Genomic DNA, 26,082 nt, shown 5'->3' on the forward strand with positions numbered 1-26,082 from the left:
GTTTTAAAAAAACCTACCATAATAAACAATTCTGCTTTATTTAAGAGTCTTTCAAACACCAATATTATTTTTTGACATCTGATACATTTTGGAGGTTGTCTTCATTCTTTACTAAAACTTTGTAGAGAGAAAACTGAATTCTACTTCTAATTGTATAATCCTATTTAATCCTAATCTTTTTGTATTCTGATTAGAATCTCTTATGGAATAATTAAAAAATATTAACTGCAACTTAATATATCCTTTCAAGAGTGTTGTAGGAGTAGAATATTATTGCTGCAGAGGTGTGATCTTTTCTGGTGACTTGAAATCTCACTGCAGATTTGTATGTACAACATCATTTGTGGCCTCTCCATCGAGACAGTATTGATTGGAAAGATTAATGGAGCTATAAGTATCCATAAACCAGGTATAATTGTGGCTTCGTACTGTGCATCTGGTTGATAATTTGAGAACAAATAAGGGGTCAATTTCCTTATGTGGAGACAGAAGAAAGCTGGGAAGATTGATGGCACATTTAACTTAGTGAAGATGAAGTTTGATCTGGGTGATGTCCTTTAGCATCTTTTCGTTTCTGCTTTATTGTTGCTTAATGAGGGAGAACTGGAGAATTGGACAAGGTAGTGGGAAGTTGCAGAAATCATGTACAGCAACTTTTGACAGAGTCTTTTATGAAGTGCTTTGTTTCAAAGTAAACTGACTTCAATTTTTCCACTTTTATGTTGATGGAAGGGGGCTACTTACATGCCTGTTGAAAATTCTCCTTTCCTTGCCCCTCACTGTTTTTGTCTTCTTTATATCCTTTGCTTCAAGCCCCCATGGTGTTACCACCATCCTTTCCCTAAAACAGATTAGTTGGGTTGGTTCATCAGTCTGTTGGCAATTATGCTGAATGACAAGGAAATATGTTAATACATTTTGTTTTAAAAATGTGCTGTATTATCTAGAATTTAAAAAAAAAATGTTTAGGGTCTGTTTTAAAAACAATGCAAAAATGCTCTTTTGCTTTGGCTTTGCGCCAGTGTATGTAGGACTTTTTACAACCAGTATATGCTCTTCAGGCAGAGAATTTATTAGAATTCAGAAAAGGATTAGATTAGTTGTATAGGTAAGAATAACCGTTATAGCAGCTAGAAAAAAAAATACATGGCATTATGTCAACGTTTCTGATAGAGAAGTCCATGTCAAGTTTAAAAAGGAACTGATATGCTATGGGGGTGAAGAGATGATTTCAGACATCCAGGCCCAGTGTATTATATAAGAGCAAAATATAAGCTTGCTGTGTTTGCTATTACATTTTGTATCCTTGGCCATCTGGCTAGCGTAGGTAAGGCTTTGTTTTGCTTGCTTATGCATTGATAGGAATATTAATAAAACTGTTTTGGAAAGAAGTCTGCTAGTTAACTGTACAACAGCACCAGTACAATACTATTGCAGTCAGAATGAATAGTTACTGAAAAATACTTTAGTGTTCATTTATATATCTTTAAATGTATTTCTGTCAAGAGGGTAAATCCCTTCAAAATTCAGTAAATTAGAGGCTTAGATCTTTAGTCATCTTAGGCCTAAGCTACTTATGTATCTTTGTACAAGCACTAAGTATTTAGATCCTTTTGCCTGTTTCTCTATATTTTTCTGACATGTCTTGTGAGTGGGTAGTGCATCTATGTGACAAAGAGAAAATGTTTAAATTAAAACCATATGTGCTGTTAAGTTTTCATTCTTTTCTCCACTATGGAAAATAAATGTGTGAAACAATTTGTCCTAACGACAAATGAACTGTGATCGAAAAAGAAACTATTAGATTAAATAAAGGGGGGAGGGATAGCTCAGTGGTTTGAACATTGGCCTGCTAAACCCAGGGTTGTGAGTTCAGCCCTTGAGGGGGCCACTTAGGGATCTGGGGCAAAATCAGTACTTGGTCCAGCTAGTGAACGCAGGGGGCTGGACTTGATGACCTTTCAGGGGCCCTTCCAGTTCTGTGAGATAGGTAAATCTCCATATATTATTAAATATATAATTGTTAAAAACAATGACATAACTTACTTTTGTAAAAAGACTTCTGTTTTTAAAAACGGTTTTTGTGCTTTAGAGCTATGGCTCTTCTTCGAGTGCTTGTTCATGTCGATTCCAATCAAGCGTGCGTGCACGGTAGCTGGGAGATTTTTCCCATAGCACCATTCATCAGGTCAGTCCGGGCGCGCCCTGGAGTTGTGCCTTCCTGGCGCTCAATATAGAGCCCTGACGACCCGCCACCCCCTCAGTTCCTTCTTACCACCCTTCCGACTCCTTGGAGCCATGGTCCCCGGGGTTTAAAAACTGTGTGGTCTGCCTAAAGCACATGCCAAAGAGTGATCCACACTCTTGTGTTTACGGTGCCAAAGGGAGGGTCACCGAAAAGATCACTGTAAGATCTGCTGTGAGTTCCGCCCTAGAACCCTTAAAGAAAGGGAGCGGCAGCTTAAAGTGATCCTCATGGAGGCAGCTCAACTCCCCAATTCGGACCCTGGCTCAGAGGACTCGGCTCCTGGCACTTCCTTGTCGACGCAGAGCGCCCTGATGCCATCATCGAGTTCGGTGCCGAGAAAGGACTTGTCCCGGGATGCTCAGCATGTCACCTCCCGAGGCCTAGCGGAGAGCAGGCACCAGTCTCACCCGCTGGTGCCTCAGAAGAAAAAGAAGCTGGACAGTTGGTCACCCCCGACTAAATCTAAGGAAGTGAGACCCCCAGGTGGGCCACAGCTCCGGATCCCGCGTTTGGGCTGCGTCGACTCCTGCCCAGGAGAGGCAGTTGAGTCCGGGCCTCCCATGTTCACCGGTCCCTACAGGCCAGCAGCTGCTGCTTCCTTTGATGCTGGGAGCTTTCGAAGCTGCTCAGAATTTGCTGCACCTTACAATGCTATTCTTGCCCCCTAGGAGGGAAGAACCTCTGGTGCTGGCAATCCCACCCCGCCCCCAGGTGCAGTCCAGAGGGAAGCTGGCAGTGATATCCAGGCATTCCCCCTCTCCAAGTCTTTTGGCACTGGCCCACTCGGACAGAGAGCCTAGTCGCTTCCCAAGCTCTGGGCGCTCGATGCACTGAAGCTTGGCTCCTCCATGGTTTTCAGTCTGAGAATTCGGAGTCAGAGTCTGACTCCTACTGCCCTTGGAGGAGTAGGAGCCGACGATCAAGGTCAATGCGAGACAGGCGAGAGTTCCAGGCATGGCCACCTCAGTGGCAGAATCCACCGTAGTGGCCATTCTGGACCCCTTGGGCCTTTCACCAGAGCCAGGGAGGGATCCAAAGGCACTGCTCCGCAGCATCTTCGGTGGCTTCAGCCACATTCGTCCCGCCGTCAGCCGAGCAGCTTGCCTCAGCACCTACCCACACACCAGCGCCATTGGTTGTGGCGCCGGCACATGAGAAGCATTTTTTCATGCCCTCCAAGGGTACGCTTAATGGGACAATGTGCATCAGTCATGATGGATAATACAACAGCAATGTTCTATATCAACAAATGGGGTTGTGGGGGAGTATGCTCCTCTCCCCTTTGCCAGGAAGCCCTCGTGCTGTGAGACTTCTGTGTGGAACATTTGATACACCTGCAAGTGTCATACCTCCCTGGGGTAGAGAACGAGCTGGCAGATCACCTCAGCAGGTCGTTTCACAGCCACGAGCGGTCCCTTCTTACGGACATTGCGATTTCAATCTTCTAGAGGTGGGTCTTTCCCCAGATAGACCTATTTGCGACATGACACAACAGGAAGTGCCAGCAGTTCTGCTCCTTCCAAAATCACAGCCTGGGGTCCAGTGCAGATGCGTTTCTCCTCCATTGGGGAAGTTCTCTCCTGTACGCCTTACTGCCCATACCGCTCGTTCACAAGGTACTCTTCAGGATCCAGAGAGAAGGAGCTCATGTCAGCACCAGCCTGGCCCTGTCAGCACTGGTACACATCTCTCCTAGACATGTCGGTGGAAGCCCTGATCACCCTGCTGCTCTTCCCAGACCTTCTGACACAAGATTATGGTTGTCTTCAACATCCGAACCTTGAGTCGCTTCACCTCACAGCGTGGAAGCTCCATGGGTGAACCCGATGGAGCTTTTCTGTTCAAACCAGGTTAGACAGGTCCACCTTGGCAGCAGAAAACCCTCTACAAGAGCCACATACCTTGCCAAGTGGAAGAGGATTTTTAATCTGGTCAGCGCAGCGCCATTCATCCACGATGCTAGCCTCAGTGCTGCTTATTCTGGACTTTCTCCTCCATCTGAAGCATCAGGGGCTTTTGTTGTCATCCATAAGGGTGCACTTAACCACCATCTTGGCCTTTCACCTGAGCATGCAGGGCTGCTCTGTTTTCTAACCCTATGGTCAGCTGGTTCTTAAAAGGGCTTGACAGACTATATCTGAATGTCTGTCAGCCTGTCCCTGCCAGGGACCTCAATCTGGTCCTTTCTAGGCTCACGGGACCTCCCCCCTCCCCCTTTGAACCATTAGCGACGTGCTCCCTGCTCTACCTCTTACAAGGTGGCGTTTCTCATAGTGATAACCTCGGCCAGGAGGGTGTCTGAACTCAGGGCCCTAACATCAGAGCCTCCTTACACCGTGTTCTATAAGGACAAGGTGCAGCTCAGGCCTCACCCGGCTTTCCTCCTGAAGGTTTATAAATTATAAATTAATGGAGATATCCTGTCTCCTAGAACTGGAAGGGACCTTTGAAAGGTCATTGAGTCCAGCCCCCTGCCTTCACTAGCAGGACCAAGTACTGATTTTGCCCCAGATCCCTAAGTGGCCCCCTCAAGGATTGAACTCACAATCCTGGGTTTAGCAGGCCAATGCTCAAACCACTGAGCTATCCCTCCCCCTGTCTCCCATTTTCACATCAACAGGACATCTTTGTCCTGGTATTCTACCCTAAGCCTCATTCCAGCGTCAGGGAGTAGAGGCTCCGCTCTCTAGATGTCCGCAGGGTGCTGGCCTTTTTCCATCAAGAGAACAAAATCATTCAGAAAATCGGTCCAGTTATTTGTCAGTGGCAGACAGAATGAAAGATCAGCCTGTGTCGTCACAACGCATCTTGTCATGGACAGAGTCCTGTATCCGTGAGTGCTACAACCTGACAGGTGTCCCAGCACCCCAAATCACTTCGCACTCCACCAGTGTTCTGCCTTCAGTAACAGTGTTCCTGGCTCAGGTTCCCACTCAGGAAATCTGCAGGGCGGCGACGTGGTCCTCTAGCCACACTTTCACCATGCGCTATGCGATTCCCCAGCAGGCCAGAGACTATGTGGCCTTCGGATGAGCAGTGCTCCAATCAGTGGAAGACTCTCTGACCCCACCACCTACGCTTGGGCTTGGGAGTCACCTGATTGGAATCAACATGAACAAGCACTCGAAGAAAAAATGGTTACTCACCTTCTCGTAACTGTTGTTCTTTGAGATGTGTTGTTCATGTCCAGTTCATGTCGGAGTAGCCGGTAAGAAGGAACTGAAGGAGTGGCGGGTCGGCAGAGCTCTATATTGAGCGCCATGGAGGTGCGACTCCAGGGGGTGCCAAGGCCAGCCCAACGGATGCTGCTAGGGGAAAAATCTTCCTGTCACCGTGCATGTGTGCGCGCACACACCTGATTGGAATGGACATGAGCAACACCTCTCGAAGAACAACAGTTACGAGAAGGCGAGTTACTGTTTTTTTTTCTGCATTTTGCATTTTTGTTTAGTCAGAAAAGATGTGCCTAAAACGGAAAACTGGCATTGTGCATAAAAATCTGTTTGTGTTTTGTATTTTTAGAATTTAATTGGGTTGCACATAAACACTGGCAGCTAGTCGTTTATTCAATTTTCCATTATAGTTTCCAAATATAAGAGAGCAAAATAAACAGGAATTGACAGCTTTTCTAATGGATGTTTGCTTTCTTTTTGAAAAATAATGTAAATGGATCTTTTTTTAGGCACTATAACAATGTTTGTGTGGTGTGAAGAGAAGGCCGAACTGCACAAATTCTGTACTTCTTTGCATATTATGGCCAATTAATTTTGTTATAAATTCATTTCACTTAGTGATAAGTTGGTAATAAATTTCACTGTTCCTTTTTACAATATTTTGTGACTAAACTTAACCATGTTTTTACACTTCACTGATTTAACAGTATGTGGGGTCACTTCTGTACATGAAAAAGTGATTTTTGAGTTTGTAATAGAATAAATCATAACATTGGGTTTCACCAGGAGGAAGTCCAGGAATCAGCCTATGTTCAGGAGGACATTTAATTTGTGTTTCAAGTGAATCTCCGTTGAATGGCCTGGGTTTCTGGCTTTATGATGACACAAAAGGAAAATTAGGAAAGTGATGTGAATCTCTATTCTTCCTGCCTTCCCCCCACTCCCTAAATAAACAGAATAATAACAACAAATTTTGAAGTTGACTTTGAGTATCAAGTCTACTGGATATTGTGGAAGTATTTTAGCCCTTATATTTATTCTAGTTTATTTATACCACAACCATCATTGATTTATATGGAGCTTAACAATCAGAAGGAGATAAGATCTCTGCATTCATAAGCTCAGTCTGACTCTAAACAGGTATAATATAAATGACTTAATATTTAAGTGTGAGTAGAAAAAGATGGCCTTGAGGAAGGATCAGCATTGGAGCATAAGTGGAAAGCAGTAAGTGTTAAGGAGGTATTGAGAGGAAATGGGGGGGTTGGGTGTGTGAGTAAAGGAGGCAATTCCAAGGATAAAAGGCGTGAAACGACAGTACTGGAAGGGACAAAGACAGCACTAGGGGCTACAGATTAGATAGAACAGGGGTCGGCAACCTTTCAGAAGCGGTGTGCCGAGTCTTCATTTATTCACTCTAATTTAAGGTTTCGTGTGCCGGTAATACATTTTAATGTTTTTTAGAAGGTCTCTCTCTATGTCTATATATTATATAACTAAACGAGTGTTGTATTGTAAAATAAACAAGGTTTTCAAAATGTTTAAGAAGCTTCATTTAAAATGAAATTAAAATGTTGATCTTACGCCACCGGCCCGCTCAGCCCGCTGCTGGTCTGGGGTTCTGCAAGGGTGCGGCAGCCAGAACCCCAGACCAGCAGTGGGCTGTGTGGGGCCGGCGGCCAGGACCCCAGACCGGCAGTGGACTGAGCAGCTCCGCTCACTGCTGCTCAGGGGTTCCATCCGCCGGCTCCTGCCAGCCGGGGTCCTGGCTGCCGGATCCACTCACCCCGCTGCCGGTCTGGGGTCCCAGCCCTCCCCACATACAGTGGGGTACCTACCTTCTCCCTGGTTCTGGCCATTCTCTTCCTCTCTCTGCACTGAGCTGAGGGTGGCAGTGCACTGAGCACAGGGCTGGGGGTGAAGGGTCAGGCCAGGAGCTAAAATGAGGCAGGGGGCTCAGGGTTGGGTCAGGAGGTTCGGGTGTGGGGCACTTACCTGGGCAGCTCCCATTTGATGCGAGGGGTGCAGATGGGAATGGGTGGGGGTTGCAGGAGCTCCCGTTTGGTGCTCCGGGTGGGGGTGGGGATGTGGGGCAGTGCAGGTGTCAGGGCAGAGGGCGGGCTAGGGATGTGTGGGGGTGCCAGAGTCAGGGCTAGGGTTGTGGAGGTGGGATGAAGGAGTCAAGCAGAGGGCTGGGTGTGTATGAGGGAGGTACAGGGCTTAGGGCACGGGTCTGGGGTGTTTGCGGGGCTCAGGGCAGAGGGCAGGGTGTGTGGGGGGGGGGATCAGGGCTCAGGGGAGAGGGCTGGGTGACTGCCCCCCTAAGAACTCCCAACCCCCCAGCTCCTTGTCCCCCGACCACCTCCTCCAGAGACCCCCCCACCGTAACTGCCCCCCCCCCCCGGACCCTTCTTGCTCCCTGTCCCCTGACTGCCCTGACCCCTATCCACCCCCCGCCCCCTGACAGACCCTGGGACTCCCATGCCCCATCCAACCCCCCCTGCTTTCTGACTGCTCCCTCCAGAGACACCCCCCAACCCACCCTGTCCCCTGACTGCCCCCACGTCCACCCCTTATCCAACCCCTCCCAGCCCCAGACCCCTTACCATGAGGCTCCACGCAGAGCCTGATAAGCTGCCCTATGCGCTACACAGAATGATGCATAGGGTGGGTTGGAGGGAAGGTGTCCTAAAAATGCTTCTTAAGTTCTCAAAAAACTGGGCATTTCAACTTAGTTTTATTTATAAAATATCTGTTTCAAACAGAAACTCTAGTCTTGTAACCTTTAGACAAAATCACTGATTTGTATGAAACTCATAATACCTCTTATTCAGCCTTCTTAGGAATACACAAATAAGTAGCCACAGCAAATATGCTGTTGAGAAACTTTCTAAAAATATTCTATATCTACAATCAGAGGAATATATTGAGTACATGTATGTACTTTTGTGTTTGTTGTTTATGTATGTGTATAATAATTTGTACTTTATGTAGCTTGTGTATTGGTCCCATCTTCTCAATAGATGCATAATTACAAATTAGTAGTTTGTTTAACAAAGTAGTTGAAGGTGCTTTTTGTCATGCAAAACCCAACCATAAGAATTGTTGCACCATACAATTTACATTTTTACTTTCTTATGATTCAGTGCACCTTTTTTCTTATGCTGGGAAAAGATCCTTTTGCTGCACTTATTCCTGAAATAAGCCCCTTGCTTTCTTTGTAGTGCCTTGTCCTATAAAAGAACAGGAAAGGGACCTTGGGATACCCAGAGGCAAGCTTTTAAGAGGCTTTCTAAGAATCATAAAAGATTCAAGCCTTTTATGTCTTTTCTTGAAAAGCCTTTCTTCTCTTTCCTCTTTGCTCCCTTGAGGGACATTTGCTATGTTTATGTCAAAAATATATCTGTACAATTCATGGGTTTTGGTTTAAATTAATAGTCAAGGCCAAAATAGTGCAATGGTACAAGGGACAAAGTACACAGGCAGAACAAGAGATTGTACAGTAAATCAGATGGACTAGGCATGAGTGCAGCAGCAGATGGATGTATTAACCTTGTCAGGTTGATGACAATTGATTGCATATAGAATCAAGGCATATAGGCAGTTTGATCAGGTCTCACAATATAAGCTGTCTTCTCTTGTCAAAACCATGACAAGATACAGACTGAGAGAATTTGGATGGTTTGAACTCTTTAAGCAGGAGAGACAAAAACGTGGAGGGGGAATATCTATTTGATAACAATCAGATACAACTACTGAATCAGTAGCATGACTGACTAGCTGCTTTGTTAATGAAACTCTGTGGAAGGAAACCATTTGATTGGAACTTCAATATGACACATATTCCTAAGTGTAAATTATTAAGGCATTTTAAGCAGATCAGATTGTGTTGGCCCTGGAGCTGGGAAGACAACTACTTGCCCTATATCTATGCTGTTAAGGTCAGTTGTAATGCTTTTGCCATTAGTATCTGAACCCGGACGTAAGATGGATGGCAGAGCTTTCTTAGTAAAAAGTTCTCAGTTAGCACCCATTTCCATGACTGTATGTGCTCAAATTACAATTTGGTGGCCGTCAAGGCACAACACGGGGCAGGTTTATTGTATTTTGCTTAGTGTTGTATTTAAATGGTTTTTGTGATGGCATGGCGTTCTTCTCAGGTAACCAAAGTGGCATTTTCAGGGTTCGTGCTAACTGTTATGCATAGATTGTATGCTATCTATCCAGATTTGATAAAATACCTGGGTATTAAGTTGATTGACATTTAAGAAATGGTTAAATGCTACACATGTAGTAATATCTGAATTTGATAGTCATGGAAGAAAATGTTATTTTGTTGGGGAGCTCAGCTGGCTTTGTGTGCAGAGTGAAGGTCCCCCCTTGCCTTCCCTCAGCTCAGGCTGGGCACGCTAACTTTGGTGTGGGCAGGAAAGGAGCCAGGCAGGATCGAAAAGAACTAGTTCTGGGCAATAGTGTAGTGATAAGCAGTGGCTAAACTAAACTCCATATTCCCCAAATCTGAAGTGTGTAAACTGCATTTGCCCACCTTTACCCTCGACTACACCACTGGCTCTGGGGCATGAGGGGAGGAAAGCCGAAAGGGCAGCACACCAGATGGAAGATACCAGCTTCTGTTGTGGGTTGCTATGCCTTGCCACAGCTGCTGCCTCCTCCCTGCAGCACCTGGCCATGGAGGGATCAGAAGGACAGCAGTGCAGATGTGGAGGAACAAGCAGGCAGAAAGTGGCCTCTTGGCCCACTGCTTATTTTATTTTGAGCCTCTTCCCCTCCCAACATTTATTTTATTTATAAGGTCCCTTAGTGTGCACCAGTCCAAATTTCAATCTAATGTCATTACTGAAGGTAAATGTGGCTATTTCCTCAGTGGCCAAGATCTCAGTGTTGCTAATGGGGAATTTTTTGCCTGATAAAGTAGCCTTCTCACTATATAGGCCCTTCACAGGAAGCCGTGTCTGTGCAGATATTGTCTCACTTGCTTCCTTTGGGCATGAAAACTCTCATATAACATCAGACCAATACAAAAAAAGAATTAAGAATTGTCCTGACACCGTAAAGAGCCTCTTCAGGCTTTCACAAGCAATGCTAATGCCGGTGAACAGTATTATACACATGGCCTCCCTCAACCTGAAACTCGCACTGCCTCTGAAAAAGATAAGGGGGCAGAAATCTTTCACGCAGATGTAAGGGACTTTGTTTTTACTGAGCATCTGATCTCAAGTATCAATTTCCTGAACTTAATGATACAGTGGGAAGCTTTATGTAAAGCTGAGACTATTCGGTCATAGCAAAAATTGACTTACAATCCTGGCTACTACCAGGCATGATAGAAATGAGTATTGGTCATATGGCAAGTTGAAGCAGTCCCTAGGATACAACAGGAGAAAATACCACTCTGTACCTGGTAGCTAGAATAAGTGCAGGGTGCTGATGTGAGGTTCACAGGAACGCTCAGTTGTTGCAGAGCTATCTGCATGATTCCCAACCAGCCCTGTCTGGAATTTGACCATGTTTCAGGCTTATTCAGTTTGGGAGAAAGTCTGCCTATAGGTTTGGTCAAAATGAAGCCAATGGATGTTGTCTAGAGGGGGTATTGTATGGAGTTGTGCAAGAATTGCAGGAACAGGTAGGTGTTATTCCCATTGGTATGACAGGATATGATTGAAACCATCTATCTATGTATAATCAGAGTAATATAACCCATTTTCCATATTATTTCTCTCCTCAGGCAGTAGGGCACAAACAATGGAGGGCTCTATCTACAACAGTGGTTTTCAACCTTTTTTCATTTGTAGACCCTTAAAAATTTGCAAATGGAGATGCGGACCTTTTTGGAAATCTTAGACATAGTCTGTGGACCCCAGGTTGAAAACCACTGATCTTCCAACATCTGAATAAGTTCCTAAAGGAAGGTTATCTTCACATTCCCATTTTATCACCCACAGATAATTCCTCTTTATGGATAGCAGTGCTCCCTCCCTCTCCCATCCCCCACCCCACTCCCAGCTTGATCAAGACCTTTTCATCTGACACGTGCTCTGAGTCTCTTCCAGGATCATGGCAGTATTCATACTTGCTCTAAAGAACAAGCAAACTCAATTACTCTCCCGGGACAATTTTTTCTGATTAAGGCTTTGTGCAGAGAGCAAGCTGAAACAAACACAGTGATATGGTTTGTGGAATATATCTTGTGTTCATAATAAACAGACATACAGTGCCAGTGAAGTCAGTCCTTGGCCTGGGTTCAGGATGAATACTATCAGATCCAAGGTGTCATCTTAGGAGAATGTTAACAGAAGATGAAAAGGAAAATACAGGGCATAACAGAAACAATAGTCCACTTCATATTATTGGAGCCTATTGGGAATATGGATTCCATACACAGATATGCTTCAGTGATCCAGAGTTCATATGAGACATGCCTACTAAGTCCTGTGACTCCCTCTGCATCTTGCCCCAATCATATCCATTGTCACAGATGAAGGTTCTGGTGTATTTTCTTAACTGCCTTGGCTGGTCATGTAGCAAATCAGATTTTTTGGAAAGGATCCACTTTTTAGTGATTCAGGCAGAGTGAATCTTATATCAGATGCTAGCTGGATAATGGAGGGGGCTCATTCCGGTCCCAATTAAGTTAAAGGAATAGATCCCTGAAAAAGAGCTAGGACAGCATCCACTAATTATAACAAAATGATTTATTGCAGTCACAGATCGCTATTCCTTACATGGGTACTCAAATCTGTCTTGTTCAGGACAGTCAAGAAGTCTATTGGAATTTTCATAGATAACCTAGAACAACACAATCATCCCTACTGCAGAGAAAATCAACCCCTACTAACCTTTGCAGAGCAAAGTTTCCTATCTCAAGCTGCACTGCCCAGTGAGGGGAGGAGAACTCAAGACTTCGTGTCAGAAGTTGGTTATCAGAGTGGCTAGTGCACTCAGGAATATCCTCACTCATATGGTGCACTGGTGATTGACCTCTTTGCTTCTAGAAACAGTGCCTTGTTGCCTTTCCATGTGTCAGGATCTAGAATGTGAGGTTGTGAATGAGCTCTTGCAAAGATGGACAGTGTGTCTGCAGTATGCCTTCCCATGTTTTCCACAAGTTTCTAGGACAATGGAAAGATAAGAACAAGTGAGCAGCAGTGTATGCCTTTCTGCTGAAGAAGCTACAGCTCCTACTTGATTAACCTAATGCTGGGTTTTTGGATTTCTCTTTCTCTGAGGTTTGATATTGCAATATCAATCTTCCATCTGGGACCAGACAGGTTAAAATAGATGAACTTATCACTGTCAGGGACCCTCAGAAGTCAATAAATAAAACTTATTGTACTGACTGGTGCAAATTCCGTAGTTGAACTGCCATGCTAAACTAGTGTGCAGTGTTTTAGCCCTGTCGGTTCCAGGATATTAGAAAGAGATGTTGGGTGAGGTAGGATCTTTTTATTGGATCAACTCTGTTTGTGAGAGAAACAACAGTCTTTTCTTTTCTCTCACCAGCAGAAGATATTACCTCACCTATCTTGTCATGCTAACTATTGAAATACAGCCTTGAGTTCTTCTAGGAGGGCCTTAATGTGGGTTTGTAAACAAAAAGTCTGTTCTTTTCAAGATTGATTCCCTACAGATGTCATCCTCCTTCCTATCCATTAAAGTAGACCACCTAGTAGCTACTATCTCCAATCTTATGAGTTGTGAGTTTTCTCAGCTAGGGGCATGGTTACACTTGCAGATGTAGAGCGCTGTGAGTTAAACCCGCCTTCGTAGAGCGCAGTAAGGGAAGCGCTACGGTCTGTCCACACTGACCACTTCAAGCGCATTGGAATGGCCACATTTGCAGCACTTGCAGTGGCATTGGGAGTGGTGCATTATGGGCAGCTATCCCAGCATGCAAGTGACTGCAATGTGCTACTGTTTAGCATTAGTGTCCATGCTCTTGAGGACTGGATGGTCTCAGGGCAGAGTATTTGTCTCCTGTATGAGATCTAATAGGTGGCCACATGGCTATCAATATATACATTCACCAAAATTCCACCTGTTGGTCATCCAGTGTTCAGCCATTCCCATATATGGCAGTCTTAACACGTTCCCAGGGGAGATGGAGGTTAGGCAATATGTCTGGTTTTGCATGATCCTGTTTCCCACCCTGGAAGGCACACTGCTACAAAAATACCATTATGGGATCTCTGGACGACAGCACAAAGAAGAATAAGAAAATGCACGTGCTTACCTGAAAATTTTCTTTTTTTGGATGAGGTCCACAGATCAGTCCCACCTCGGACCCAAATGGTTCCACCAGAATAGTGGTGGAAATTGATATCCATGGACTTAAGTTAGTTTGTTAGGGAGAATTTCCCTTAATCCTCAGTAGGATAAATTGTTGTGCATTCACTTCAAAGTATAATTAACACAATCCTTAATTTAGGAAAGTAGAACTGGATTATCGAGGCTGTGGAAGTTGACTTAACTGGAAGAAACTTCAGGTTGTGGGGCATTACCCCGCTGCTAGGGACCAACAGGTCTGGTTCTACCCTAAGCTACAAGTAGACTGAAGTACGCATTGTAATGGATCTGTGGACATTATTACTGGAAGAAAGGAAATTTTCGGGTAAACACATGTACATTTTCCTAGTTTGTCAACAATACAGATGAAGTTAAACATTTCAGCACTAACTTCTAAATTTAATATCTTCAATACTAGGGTTACCATATTTTAATTTTTAAAAAGGAGGACACTCCACGGGGCCCAGCCCCGCCCCAACTCCGCCTCTGCCCCCTGCCCTTAACGCTCCGCCCCTGCTCCTCCCCCTCTCCTGCTTCCCACGAATCAAATGTTTGCGAGAAGCCTGAAACAGGGAGGCAGCAGGTAAGCTGGGGCTGGGGCGCGGCGCGGCCCAGTCCGGCTGAGTGGCTTCCTTCGGCGGCTGGCCGGCTCAGGCCAAGAGGCTCTGGCTCCGGCGTCTCCCGCCCGGCTTGGCTCAGGCCCTGGGACGCCGGTCCCCAGCCAAGCACCCCCGGCAGAGCGGCCCCGGGCCAGCCCCTGGCCGAGCACCGCTGGCCCTGGCCTGGCGCCCGGCCGAGCACCGCCGGGCCCTCCCTCCCTATTTTCCCGGACATGTCCGGCTTTTTGGGATTTCCTCACGGACGGGGATTTGAGGCCCAAAAAGCCAGACATGTCCGGGAAAATCCGGACGTATGGTAACCCTATTCAATACAAACGTTAAATAGTTTAAGTCAAAAACCTATATTTTGTAAGGGCTTGGGGAAACAACTCAACATCTCATTTAATACTTTAACTTTTTAAAATCATTTTTCAGTGTTTGCAGTTATACTATGCAATTTTTATTTTAATAGTAGAACTGGAAAGTGAAACTATAAATAATTGAGTTTATGTTCAAGGTTAATGAAAGTGTTAATTAACTAGCAAAAAATATATATTCCAGAATCATTTAATGCATTGTGAGTAACACAAGTAAGGAAATGTATTTTAAGGCTATTTTAGGAATATAGTTTTACTTGACCTTCACCTTCTAAAAATCAAGGATTGGCAACATACACATTTTAATCAATGTATAACCTAAATGACAAGACACATAATTATGATTATTTTTAAAATTCATTCCTTTCCTATGTTGTTAAACACTATATAGTGCATTCACTTGAATTCCAAAGTTAAAGAAATGCAAACAAAAGCCTCACAAAAAGAACAGGAGTACTTGTGGCACCTTAGAGACTAACAAATTTATTAGAGCATAAGCTTTCGTGGACTACAGCCCACTTCTTCGAAGCCTCACAGTTCACCTACTTCATAAATATGATTCTTTTTAATATGCAAATCTGTTCCAGAATATTTAAATCCACACTTACTAGTTATATGCATCCGAAGAAGTGGGCTGTAGTCCACGAAAGCTTATGCTCTAATAAATCTGTTAGTCTCTAAGGTGCCACAAGTACTCCTGCTCTTCTTTCTACTTACTAGTTTAGTACTAACTTACTAGTACTTAAACAACAAGGAGTCTGGTGGCACCTTAAAGACTAACAGATTTATTTGGGCATAAGCTTTCGTGAGTTAAAACCTCACTTCTTCGGATGCAAGAAGTGAGGTTTTTACCAACGAAAGCTTATGCCCAAATAAATCTGTTAGTCTTTAAGGTGCCACCAGACTCCTTGTTGTTTTTGTAGATACAGACTAACACGGCTACCCCCTGATACTTTACTAGTACTTACTAGTTGTGTACTAACACAGCTTTCCCTTCATATGCTATAAAGTGTGGAAAAATAGGGAAAAAATTGAATATGGATCTGGCTAATTCGTGACATAACACACCCACTAACTCAAGCTGTATTGCTTTCCTTGTATGAAAAGAATGTTAAAAATCTTGTCAGGCCTGTTTTACCTGCAAGTCTTTGATCTTTCTCACCTAAGTTCTCAAAAGCCCCAAATTAACTCAAAATCAATCATTCATTATTCTGAGGTTTTTGAGTTATAGTACTAATTGTGAGCTGTATATTTCTTCCTCTAACTTCCACTTAAGTAGTGATTTATTCATCTTTTCTTGCATATGTCATTTCTGCTGAAATTATTGGAGGTACTGCATGCCATAAGGAGAGGTGAACATTTGGTGCTTCATGAAATATTGTTTTTAATTCTAGTTCATAATTGCCCTCTAAAATTACCACCTTAATATATAATAAGAGGGGAAATATTCCATCAAAAACACAATTAGGTTAAAAAGACAAAATAATAAAAATGAACTTTTTTTGGGGGGTAGGGAAAAATATTTATGCTTATTGAAGATAACTGACTTTTGCAAAGACTTAACTTAATTTTCTGGGCTGGAGTAGCATTACTCTTTTAGTCGGTTGTAGCTTTTTAAATAAGATGTCTAGTGTCTTTAAGATTGGGGAAGGAGAGTGGGGAAAAATAATTAGACATTGAATTTGTTGTTGTATGCCATATGTCACTTGCAGATCAGAGTTAAAATGCAACGCCCCCCACCCCCAATAAAAGAATCCCCCAATTTAAACCAAAATGTCAGTTATACAATAGGTTTGTATTTATTGTTAATAAAGTCCTGGGATATATTAGGCATGGAGTCATTGCTTGTCAACTAACTCCTTCTACTTAAAATAAAACTGTTTGTTCTAAACATTTCCAAATGAATACATTATTTACATAATCATTTAAACAGGAGCCACTGTTTATGCAACCATTTCGTAAAAGGCAGAAGAGTCTTCCAATAGCACAGTCCTCTGGATTCACTTGGTTTTGTGTACAGTATTTTTACGGTGGCCTTTTAGTGAAGACGAGGGGGTCAGAAAGAGGATTGCCACTCAGTGTTTAAGGGGAACAGGCATGTACAATATACCACTGGGCCCTGGTTGAATTCTCCTTTACTCATCTGGTATGCCTACTAATGATTTCTCACTTCGTTTTCTGTCACAATGTACAGGCTCTTGGGAATGATGATTCAGGGCTCCAGGCCGGCGTGGGACCTTTGAGCATAGGCATAGTTTGACTTCTATTTGGGGGGGGGGGGGGTAGCAAGAGCTGGCGGGGCTCAGGCCAGCTCTGCACAGTGGGGTCCAGGGGAGCGTCGCCTCCACCCCTTGACTCACTTTCAGCAGGCACCCACCTGTCTGGCTTGGGGGTGGGAGGGTGGGGGCTCAACCTCAAAATATAACTCAAGGGGGGGGACTTAGCTCAAAAAGTTTGAAAACCACTCCAGGTGCAGGCACGGTATAGCTAAACACACAGACCTAAGATGATCCATTCACTTTGGCAGCTAACTTCATTGCCTCTGTAATGCTGTTGCCTCAGCTGGCCCATGGAATAAGGAATCAAATAGAGTCACAAGCTGAACTGTTGCATATTCTCACAAATTATTGTTATTCTATCTCTTGCACAGCAGCAGTGTCCCCTCTAATTTTTCCCACACGTGTACAGAATGAATTTTGTTATGTGCACCAATATGGAGGTGATGGCCGGGCTGGATTGAAACTGGGGGAGGGGCACCTCTTCTCCGGCCGCCGCGGGTCCAGGGCTGGGCTGGGGCCGGTGGGGAGAGGCTCTTGTCCCTGCCGTGGCAGGTCCGACATTGGGGGAGAGGCATCTCTCCCCACCGCAGCCCTGAGCGCCTGCGAGGTGCTTAATAGGCTGCTGCGCGGCCATGCAGCTTAGAGGGAACTCAGGTCAACAGCCTCCTCTCTTCTCTGTGCACAGGTCTCCCTTACTTTCTGTTTGATGTCTTCCATTGTTTCCCTCCCTCCATTCCATTCTGACTTCTCTCTCTGCTGTCTTGGTTTTATTTATCCCACTGTTCTTGCCTCTCTTGTAGGTGCAAATGCGCTGCTTCTTTGTGCAATGATTCCCTCGTTGGAGCTGTGCCTTGCAGGAGGAGCAGAGGCAGAATAAAACCAGAGTTGTTCAGTGTCCTTCTAATAATGTCCTTTTTCTAATAACATAAGTGCAGGAGCAGCACAGGCACAGGCTTGCAGTCCTCCCTTACAAGATTCTCCAATCAGGGAATTTCTAGGGCCTGTTGGGATTAATGAAGTCCCTACAGTGTGTATAAAATCCTGGATGTTTGTGAAATCCATCTACAGTTTGGACAGAGAAAAGTAGTGTGAATAATGTTACCGCAGCAGATTACTGAGGACTAGTCTACACTAGCCGCGCTACAGCAGTACAGCTGCAGCACATGTGGTGAAGAAGTTCTGTGCTGACAGAAGAGAGCTCTCCTGTCAGCATAATAAATCCACCTCTGTGAGAGGAGAAAAAACATATGCTTACTGTGTAATAGCTTGTAAACGATTCACTTTAGTAGGTGCAGCTACTGTGTCCCCTTGTCCATATACTGTATTAGAACTGATAGCATGCATCTGTTAACTGTGTGGCTTTTTGAAAATGAAAACTTAAATTGTTTAATACTAAAAATGAATTTTTATTGAAATTGTTTATATTAAAAAAATTTCAAAGGAATGCCAAGTCCTTACTAACTCCAGGGAACTGATACTTAATTTAATCCAGTGTTTTCCAAACTTTTGAAAACTGAGTCCCCTTTCAGGAAAATGAGTTATGGAACCCTGAGCCTCCCCTCTTCCCTTACTGCACTTCCTTTTCAAGTCTGTCATGAGGTACTGAAGTCCTAACACATCTTAATTTATACATCTTACATGCCACCTTTGGTAGTCCTGTGCACATTTCCCATACCCTATCCCTGCCAGGAGCAGACACTTTGGGAAATGCTAGTGTAGGTTTTCATGGTTAGACTGTCTCATTTCTCACAATCTTTGAGCTGTGAAACAGTTAACGATGTTGGCATTTAAGGGATCATCACTGGGATGTGGGTTGGCACCCATTGCAGTGAATGCAGATGTTCACTCCTCAAATAGGGCCAGATCTGAATGAAGCCTGTTCAGTCAGTGCCATTTATTTCAGTGAGCAGTGGGTCAAGCCCGGAAAATGGATGTGTGCAAGGGAACCAGACGCACATTGTTTGGGACAGCCCACAGATCTGAGCATTTTGGTCAGGTGAACATAAAGCGTAGAGAAAACCTTCAATGTTCATTTTGACAAAGCTCACTTACTCTGAGATGACGTCTCCAAAGCTACAGAGTGAGTAAGAAAGATAGAGTATTAGAGTATTAACAGCAGCATCTAGGTAAATCTTAGCCAGTGGGAGTAAGAACTCCAGGCTTTGGTCCTCAGGCAATATAGTAACTGACCCAGATGGACCTGATCCTTAGCCTGTGTGAGTGGTGGTGTAGAGAAAATTATTTGTGTTAGTATCTGTGACAGGTTGAGAAAATATGACCTATGAGGAAAGGTTAAATAACTTGGGACATGTTCAGTTTTGAGAAAAGAAGACCAAGAGGGGATCTGATAAGGACTTCAGATATGTTAAGGGCTGTTACAAAGAAGACGTGTCCGCTGAAGGTAGGGCAAGCAGTAATTGGCTTAATCTGGAACGAGGGAGATTTAGGTTAGATATTAGGAAACACTTTCTAAGGATAATAAAGTTTGGGAATAGGGCCTCCAAAAGAGGTTGTGGAATCCCTCTCATTTGAGGTTTTTAAGAACTGGTTAGACAAACGTGAGGAATTGTCTAGTATAGTTGGTCCTAAGGGGGCTGGACTTAAATGATCTCTCTAGGTCCCTTCCAGCTATGATTCTAGGAAAGCTGATGATGTTCTTCGGGTGCTTGCTCATGTCCATTCCAAGTAGGTGTGTGTGCATACCGCGTGCGTGGTTGTCAGGTTTTTCTCCTAGCAGTACCCGTCAGGTCGGCTGTGAAGCTCCCTGGAGTTACACCTTCATGGTTCCGTATATAGGGCCCTGCCGACCCTCCACCTCTTCTGTTCCTTCTTACCTCCCATGACGGTCATTGGAGCTGCTTCTCTCTCTTGCTATGGCAAGTGATCCCCTAGTGGACATTTCTTTTTGTATCCTGTAAATAGTTAGTTTACCCTCCTAGACCTGTCAGTGGACACGCTGATCACCATGCCTGTAGTCCTGAACTTGATCACTGAGGACCATGGCCACCTCTGGCATCCCAATCTCGAGTCTCTTCACCTCACGGTATGGAAACTCCATGGGTAAACCCCTGTTAGTTTCCTGCTGCCGAGGAGGACCTCTCTATCTACTACAGTCACTAATTTAGTTAAGTGGAAGAGAATTCTCTATTTGGTCATTACAAAAGGACACTCTGCCTTTACAGTCTTTGATTCCCTTTATCCTGGGCTATTTATTGCACCTGAAACAGCAAGGCCTGTCAGTTTTGTCAATAAAGGCGCACCTGGCTGCAATCTTGGCCTTCCATCTCGGATTTTCCAGTCGATCGGTTTTCGCTAACCCAATGGACGGCCACTTCCTCAAAGGACTAGATAAATTGTACCTCAAGTAAGACAACTGATCCCTGCATAGGATCTTAACTTGGTACTTTCAAGTCTGATGGGGGGGACCCTTCGAGTGCTTAGCTACATGCTCACTTCTTTACCTTTCCTGGAAAGTAGTGTTCCTGGTGGCTATAACTTCAGCCAGGAAGGTGTCTGAGATTAAGGCCCTGACTGCTGAACCTCCATATACTGCCTTCTATAAGGACTAGGTTCAGGTACGACCCCACTTGGCTTTTCTCTCAAAGGTGGTTTCGCAATTCCATGCAAACAAAGACATTTTCCTTAGTTTTCTTCCCTAAGTCACCCACCAACAACCGGGAGCGAATGCTCCACTCCCTGGACATTAGGCATGCACTGGCCTTTTATATCAAAAGAACTAAGCCGTTTAGGAGATCAACACAACTGTTTGTTGCAATTGTGGAAAGGATGAAGGGGCTTCCAGTGTCGTCCCAAAAGATATCCTCATGGATCACGGCCTGCATCTGGGCATGCTGTGACTTGGCAAAGATACCTGCCCCCACTCTGGCAGCGTACTCCACGAGGGCACAATGTGTTGCTCATGTCTGTTCCAAGACCTACCTGCCTACCCCTCTGTTGGAGTAAGTGGGCAAGAAGGAACTGAAGAGGCGGGGGAGAGGGGTCAGCAGGGCAACTCCATGAAGGCGCAACTTCAGAGGGATACACATTTGACCCGACTGATACCGATAGGGGAAAAAAACCTTCTGATGACTGTGCACGCGATACACACACGCCTACTTGCAATGGACATGAGCAACACATCTCGAACAGTTATGAAAAGGTAGATAGCTTTTTTTTTTTTCCAGGCTCTCTGCAAATTCAGGCAAGTGTCTCTGCATTAGTTATAATTGTTTCATATTTTGGAGGGTTTCTTTGCAACCATAACAGCTAGACCTATTTTTTAATTAAAGCTGAGAGTCTGGAGAACCGTTGAAGCCTGTTTGTGCCACTCTGGAGTGGCTAATTCTTCCTGCCCCCTCAAAAGGTGTATTCCCCCATTTAGGGAAATACTGGTTTATTTTGTGTCTTCCCACCCCTAACCCCCACATTTATAAGAATATATGGCTGGGACAAGGGATAATACTCCACATGTTTGCAGAGGAAAGAAGGGACTTAATCTTTCTTGTTTTTTATTTGTGGTGATTGAATATGCCACTTTGAAAACATCACAGTAGCAGAAAATAGTTACTCAGCTACACAAATCACTTGAGCCTGCTTAGTAGTCTAATACTTAATACTGCATTGTCTTTTATGACACATCGGTTGAACTTTGAGGATACTCGCATTGAATTAGCAATAGACATCCTTGTGGTTTATTAAAGGACTTGCATCTAGCCGTCCTTAGGTGGCTGCAAACTGGACCCTTTGGCTTGAGTTTTGTAAAGGAGGCAGATTCTCAAGGCTTTACGCTGGCCATTCAGGACTCTTCTAGCCAAAACATAAGTAGTAGCTTTTTACAGTTTTGCTTTTGAGATTATTAATACAGTAGATCAAACCTATAGCTATAATTGCAGAGTAGGTTAAATCAGTAGAATTATTAATTCTTGGAAACTTTACATTACTATGGAATGACATAAATAGCTTAGCATTTGGTTTTCTTACATGGCATATTTTACAATTTGCTTGTCTGTCGTTTACAATAGCTTTTATCGGCTGTGAAAAGTAAAGCATTTTTGCGGGGGTCTGATTCAGTTGCAGGTGAGATTGCTACTTTTCATTTCCTAGTTTATTTGGTTTGATTTTGCTTTTTATTGTAATCTTGACCATTGTTCTAACGTTATTGCTCTTGTTTGGGCTTTCTATCTGCTGAGGTTCACATATACTTTTAAAGCTAACTTTCTAAGCATCTTGTGGAGAAAAGTGTTGACATTCTGATAATTTTTTAAAATGGCATATCTTTAATTGAAAGGGGGAAGGAAAGAAGCACTTACCTAGACATTTTTGGTTGACATGAATTAAGAAAAGTCAGGTTTATGTGCAGGTTTTCATAATGTTAGTCACCATGAAGCAGTGAAAGTTCAAAACTAGTCTGTTAGAGTGTACACAGAAATGAAGTTAACTTTAAAAGGTGTCCAAGGCTGGCCAAACTTGGAATTATGTCAGTGTTGAGGTGCAAATAAAGAATATATTAAATGTTGCAAAAACATGATTTTGAATATTTGCACTGAAAATTCTAGAACTGTAGAGAGACTGGAGGCATCTGTGGAAATATGCGATTTTTTTTGGTGACTGTTTGGTCTAACTGACCTCTGGTTTTGAAATTAGCAGTTTGAGAGAGGTTGGAGTCATAACATTTCTGCCCCCCGTCCACTGCAGCCAAATCCACAACAAGTGTAGTCACTAGGTTGTGACCCTGGCTAGCTGAACCAGTGAAATTAATCACAGGCTTGCTGGGTATGTTTGCCTACAGGCCTGTCACATGTTGCCATCCTGTTACTCTCCCTCTCCCTTTCCCATGCAAAATGTGAAACCATTCTCATTGGTACCTTTGACACGTCACTGGAGTCATCATCTTTGTGCTGTTTCCCTGTTCTTTACTTAGATGATCTGTTTAGACTAACTACATGGTCATAATAATACCTAGCTCTAACATAGCACTTGTTGTTAGTAGATATGAGTACTTTACAAAAGAGGGCCAGATCATTATCTCCATTTTACAGATAGGAAAACTGAGGCACACAGAGGGGCTGTGGCTTCCCCAAGCTCACCAGCAGGCCAGTAGCAAAGCTGGGAATAGACTCCAGGTCTCCTAAGTCCCATTCCAGTGTACTATCCACTTGGCAACACTGTCTCCTAATAATTGTCAAAGTCTCTTCCAATGACTATTGTAAATTAAAGAGCTAATTCTTAGTCTATATCTGGTACAACTAAAGATTTCTATTCATTATTCACTGAGCTATAGCATTGTATCATTGCACAGAAGCAGTTTGTCAGTGTTGCTAATGGAGAACTATATTTTGTGTAACATTTAAACTTCCGAAAATGTTTACTTTTCATCTTGGTTTACTTGGTTTTCCTTGTTGCATAACGAACATGTATGTTCTAGAAAAAATGTCATTTACACGCAAATGTAAATTAGATGAGAAAATTACATTTGTAGCAATAGTGTCAAAACATGTACTGCTATGTACATATATTACATAACCTACCGCACTTTGCCCCCCGCTCCCTCAGAAACACAAAAGCGCCAAATCTTTATGCAGAGCTTTGAGGTCAGACCTTCATCTCTTTCCCAAGGAGGTTCGCATCCTGACTGAGTGGCAATGTGTTCAGTCTAGATCTCCAGCTTCCATGGGCAAAGACTGTAACTTCTATGTATTGCGCGTGGTTGAGATCAGTGGCTGTGCTCAAATAATATTGCTAAAATTAATCATAACAATTTCTCCTCTAACAATAAGGATAACAGAATATTGAACCTAAATTCTGCTATAGATATTGCTAAACGGTTTGAGGTTTGGTCCACTGTTGGACTTTCTGATCTTTGAACAGGGATCCTGTTTAATAAGTCCTCCATGACTGGGTGAGAGTTCTGATCCTATAGAACTCCTAAAAACGGCAGGTATAGCTTAGAGACCTAAATAAGTAGAATTAATCCAGAAGATTTCAAAGCCTGCTGGGCTGCCATCCGAAGAACCTCCCCTCCCCCACCTATCAGGAGAATTTGGGTGTCGTGACTTTCACAGAACTGGAACTGTACAATACTTGGATATGAATGTTTTGTGTACTTGCAAATTTGGGAGCCATTTCTCAAATGCTGTGGCCAGTCCCACCAACATAACTATCTGAATTCAAAGGCAGAATTGAAATGTAAAATTCTTCTTCGAGTGCACGCTCATGTCGATTCCAGTGAGGTGTGTGCACGCTGCATGCACAGTCACTGGAAGGATTTTCCCCTAGCAGTACCTATTGGGTCGGTTCAGGTGGTGCCTCAGGGCGCAGTATATAGGGTACTGCCAACCCGCTGCCTCTGAGAGGCCAATTAATTAAGAGAAAAAAAACTTTTGAAGTGATAATCAAGCTAGCCCAGTACAGACAGACAGTTAGATCTTGCATTTGGAAAGGAAGATGATGTCTGTCTGTATCTGGCCTCTCAGAGGTGGTAAGACAACTCCCACCTGTTTATGCTCTCTGTATGTGTGTATATATATCTCCTCAATATATGTTCCATTCTATATCCATCCGAAGAAGTGGGCTGTAGTCCACGAAAGCTTATGCTCTAATAAATTTGTTAGTCTCTAAGGTGCCACAAGTCCTCCTGTTCGTAATTTTTTATGGTGCAGTAATTTAGGACACTACTACTTGGACTTCAGTGCCTGAGGCTAATTTCTTCTCCAGTAAGTTAAATAAACTTTACCGAGAGAAGAGAGATATTGAACACTTGCTTAAATGTAAATGTTTCTCCACAACAGAACTAGAGGTTTATTTCTGCCACTTATAGGCAAGACTAGAAACTCTGGGTGTGAGAAGTTGACTTAGTGTATACTGAGTTTAGGGTGTCGTGTTTGACATTTTCAAGTTGGCTGTGAAGAAAAACCTATATCTCTCTAGTTTTTAGTCAAGCAGTGTTGTCAACGAAGAGGACAGTTTCTCTGAAAAAGTTTGTCTGAATTGCTCTGTAGAACCAGAACTTGCTGATGCCATATGTTTGTGAGAGATTAATTTATTTTATTTAAGCCCTAAACTTTACTTAGAAAGCACTTGTGATACTTGTCACAGTTACTAAAGTGCCCCTCTGACCCCTCTTGGGGTTTCTGAGCCAACCCCCCTACCTCCAAGCCTTGGGCCTCTCGCTTCAGCTCTCAGAGTGGAATCACATGATCCCCTGCTCTCAGGTCTGGCCCTGTGTATAAAACATTACCTCAGCAGCTCTGATTTATGTCCAGACCCTGTAATATTGTTCCCTCTAGATGTGCAAGTGCTAACCAGTTACTAGTCAGCCTTCTTAAAGCACTGTTTTTGTTTAAGATCTGTTTGTCTTAAATGCTTTTGTACTAATATACTGAGTATATGCATGTCTAGTTTACTAGGTGTCTATTCACCTTCTTCTTGGGATCCCTAGTTGGTTCAACTTGCTATAGACTCCTCCTCAAAGCCTCTTTCTCTTCCCTTTACGCATTCTCTTCCTGCTTTGGGGAGTGTCTTTCAGTCTTGCCCAGTTGTTTTATCACTCCTCTTCATGAAAATTGTGTCACCTTTTAACTGTTTATATCCCTTTGACCTGGTAACTCCCAGCTTTGGCGAAACAAGGGAGAGGAGAAGAGTTTTTTCATAACCTGCAAGGATTGAATTATAATTCTAACTGCAATATAAATCCGCGTTGGGATCACACGATAAAATTAGCTATGGCTGTGCCTTCTGCATTGTCAATACATAAATACTGTAATATCTGAACCTCAGTGATGGAAGCATACATAAATTACTGAGGTTTGAATAAAGAACAGGAGTACTTGTGGCACCTTAGAGACTAACAAATTTATTAGAGCATAAGCTTTCGTGGACTACAGCCCACTTCTTTGGATTCCACTCTATATGCATCCGAAGAAGTGGGCTGTAGTCCACGAAAGCTTATGCTCTAATAAATCTGTTAGTCTCTAAGGTGCCACAAGTACTCCTGTTCTTTTTGCGGATACAGACTAACACGGCTGCTACTCTGAAACCTGAGGTTTGAATGAGGCTTCTGGTTTTTCCATTATTTGAAGACCTAGATGCTTTTTTGGCTGCTTC

At 43.6% G+C, this 26,082-nt stretch overlaps 1 protein-coding gene across 32 annotated transcripts in view; it reads left to right on the forward strand.

The window, feature by feature from the left end:
* AGAP1 (ArfGAP with GTPase domain, ankyrin repeat and PH domain 1) overlaps positions 1-26,082 on the forward strand; it is a 653,489-nt gene that overhangs the window by 206,998 nt on the left and 420,409 nt on the right. The gene's annotated exons all lie outside the window — the stretch shown is intronic.

The sequence above is a fragment of the Chrysemys picta genome, chromosome 11 (assembly GCF_011386835.1).
Source record: "Chrysemys picta bellii isolate R12L10 chromosome 11, ASM1138683v2, whole genome shotgun sequence".
NCBI classification, from domain to species: Eukaryota; Metazoa; Chordata; order Testudines; family Emydidae; genus Chrysemys; species Chrysemys picta.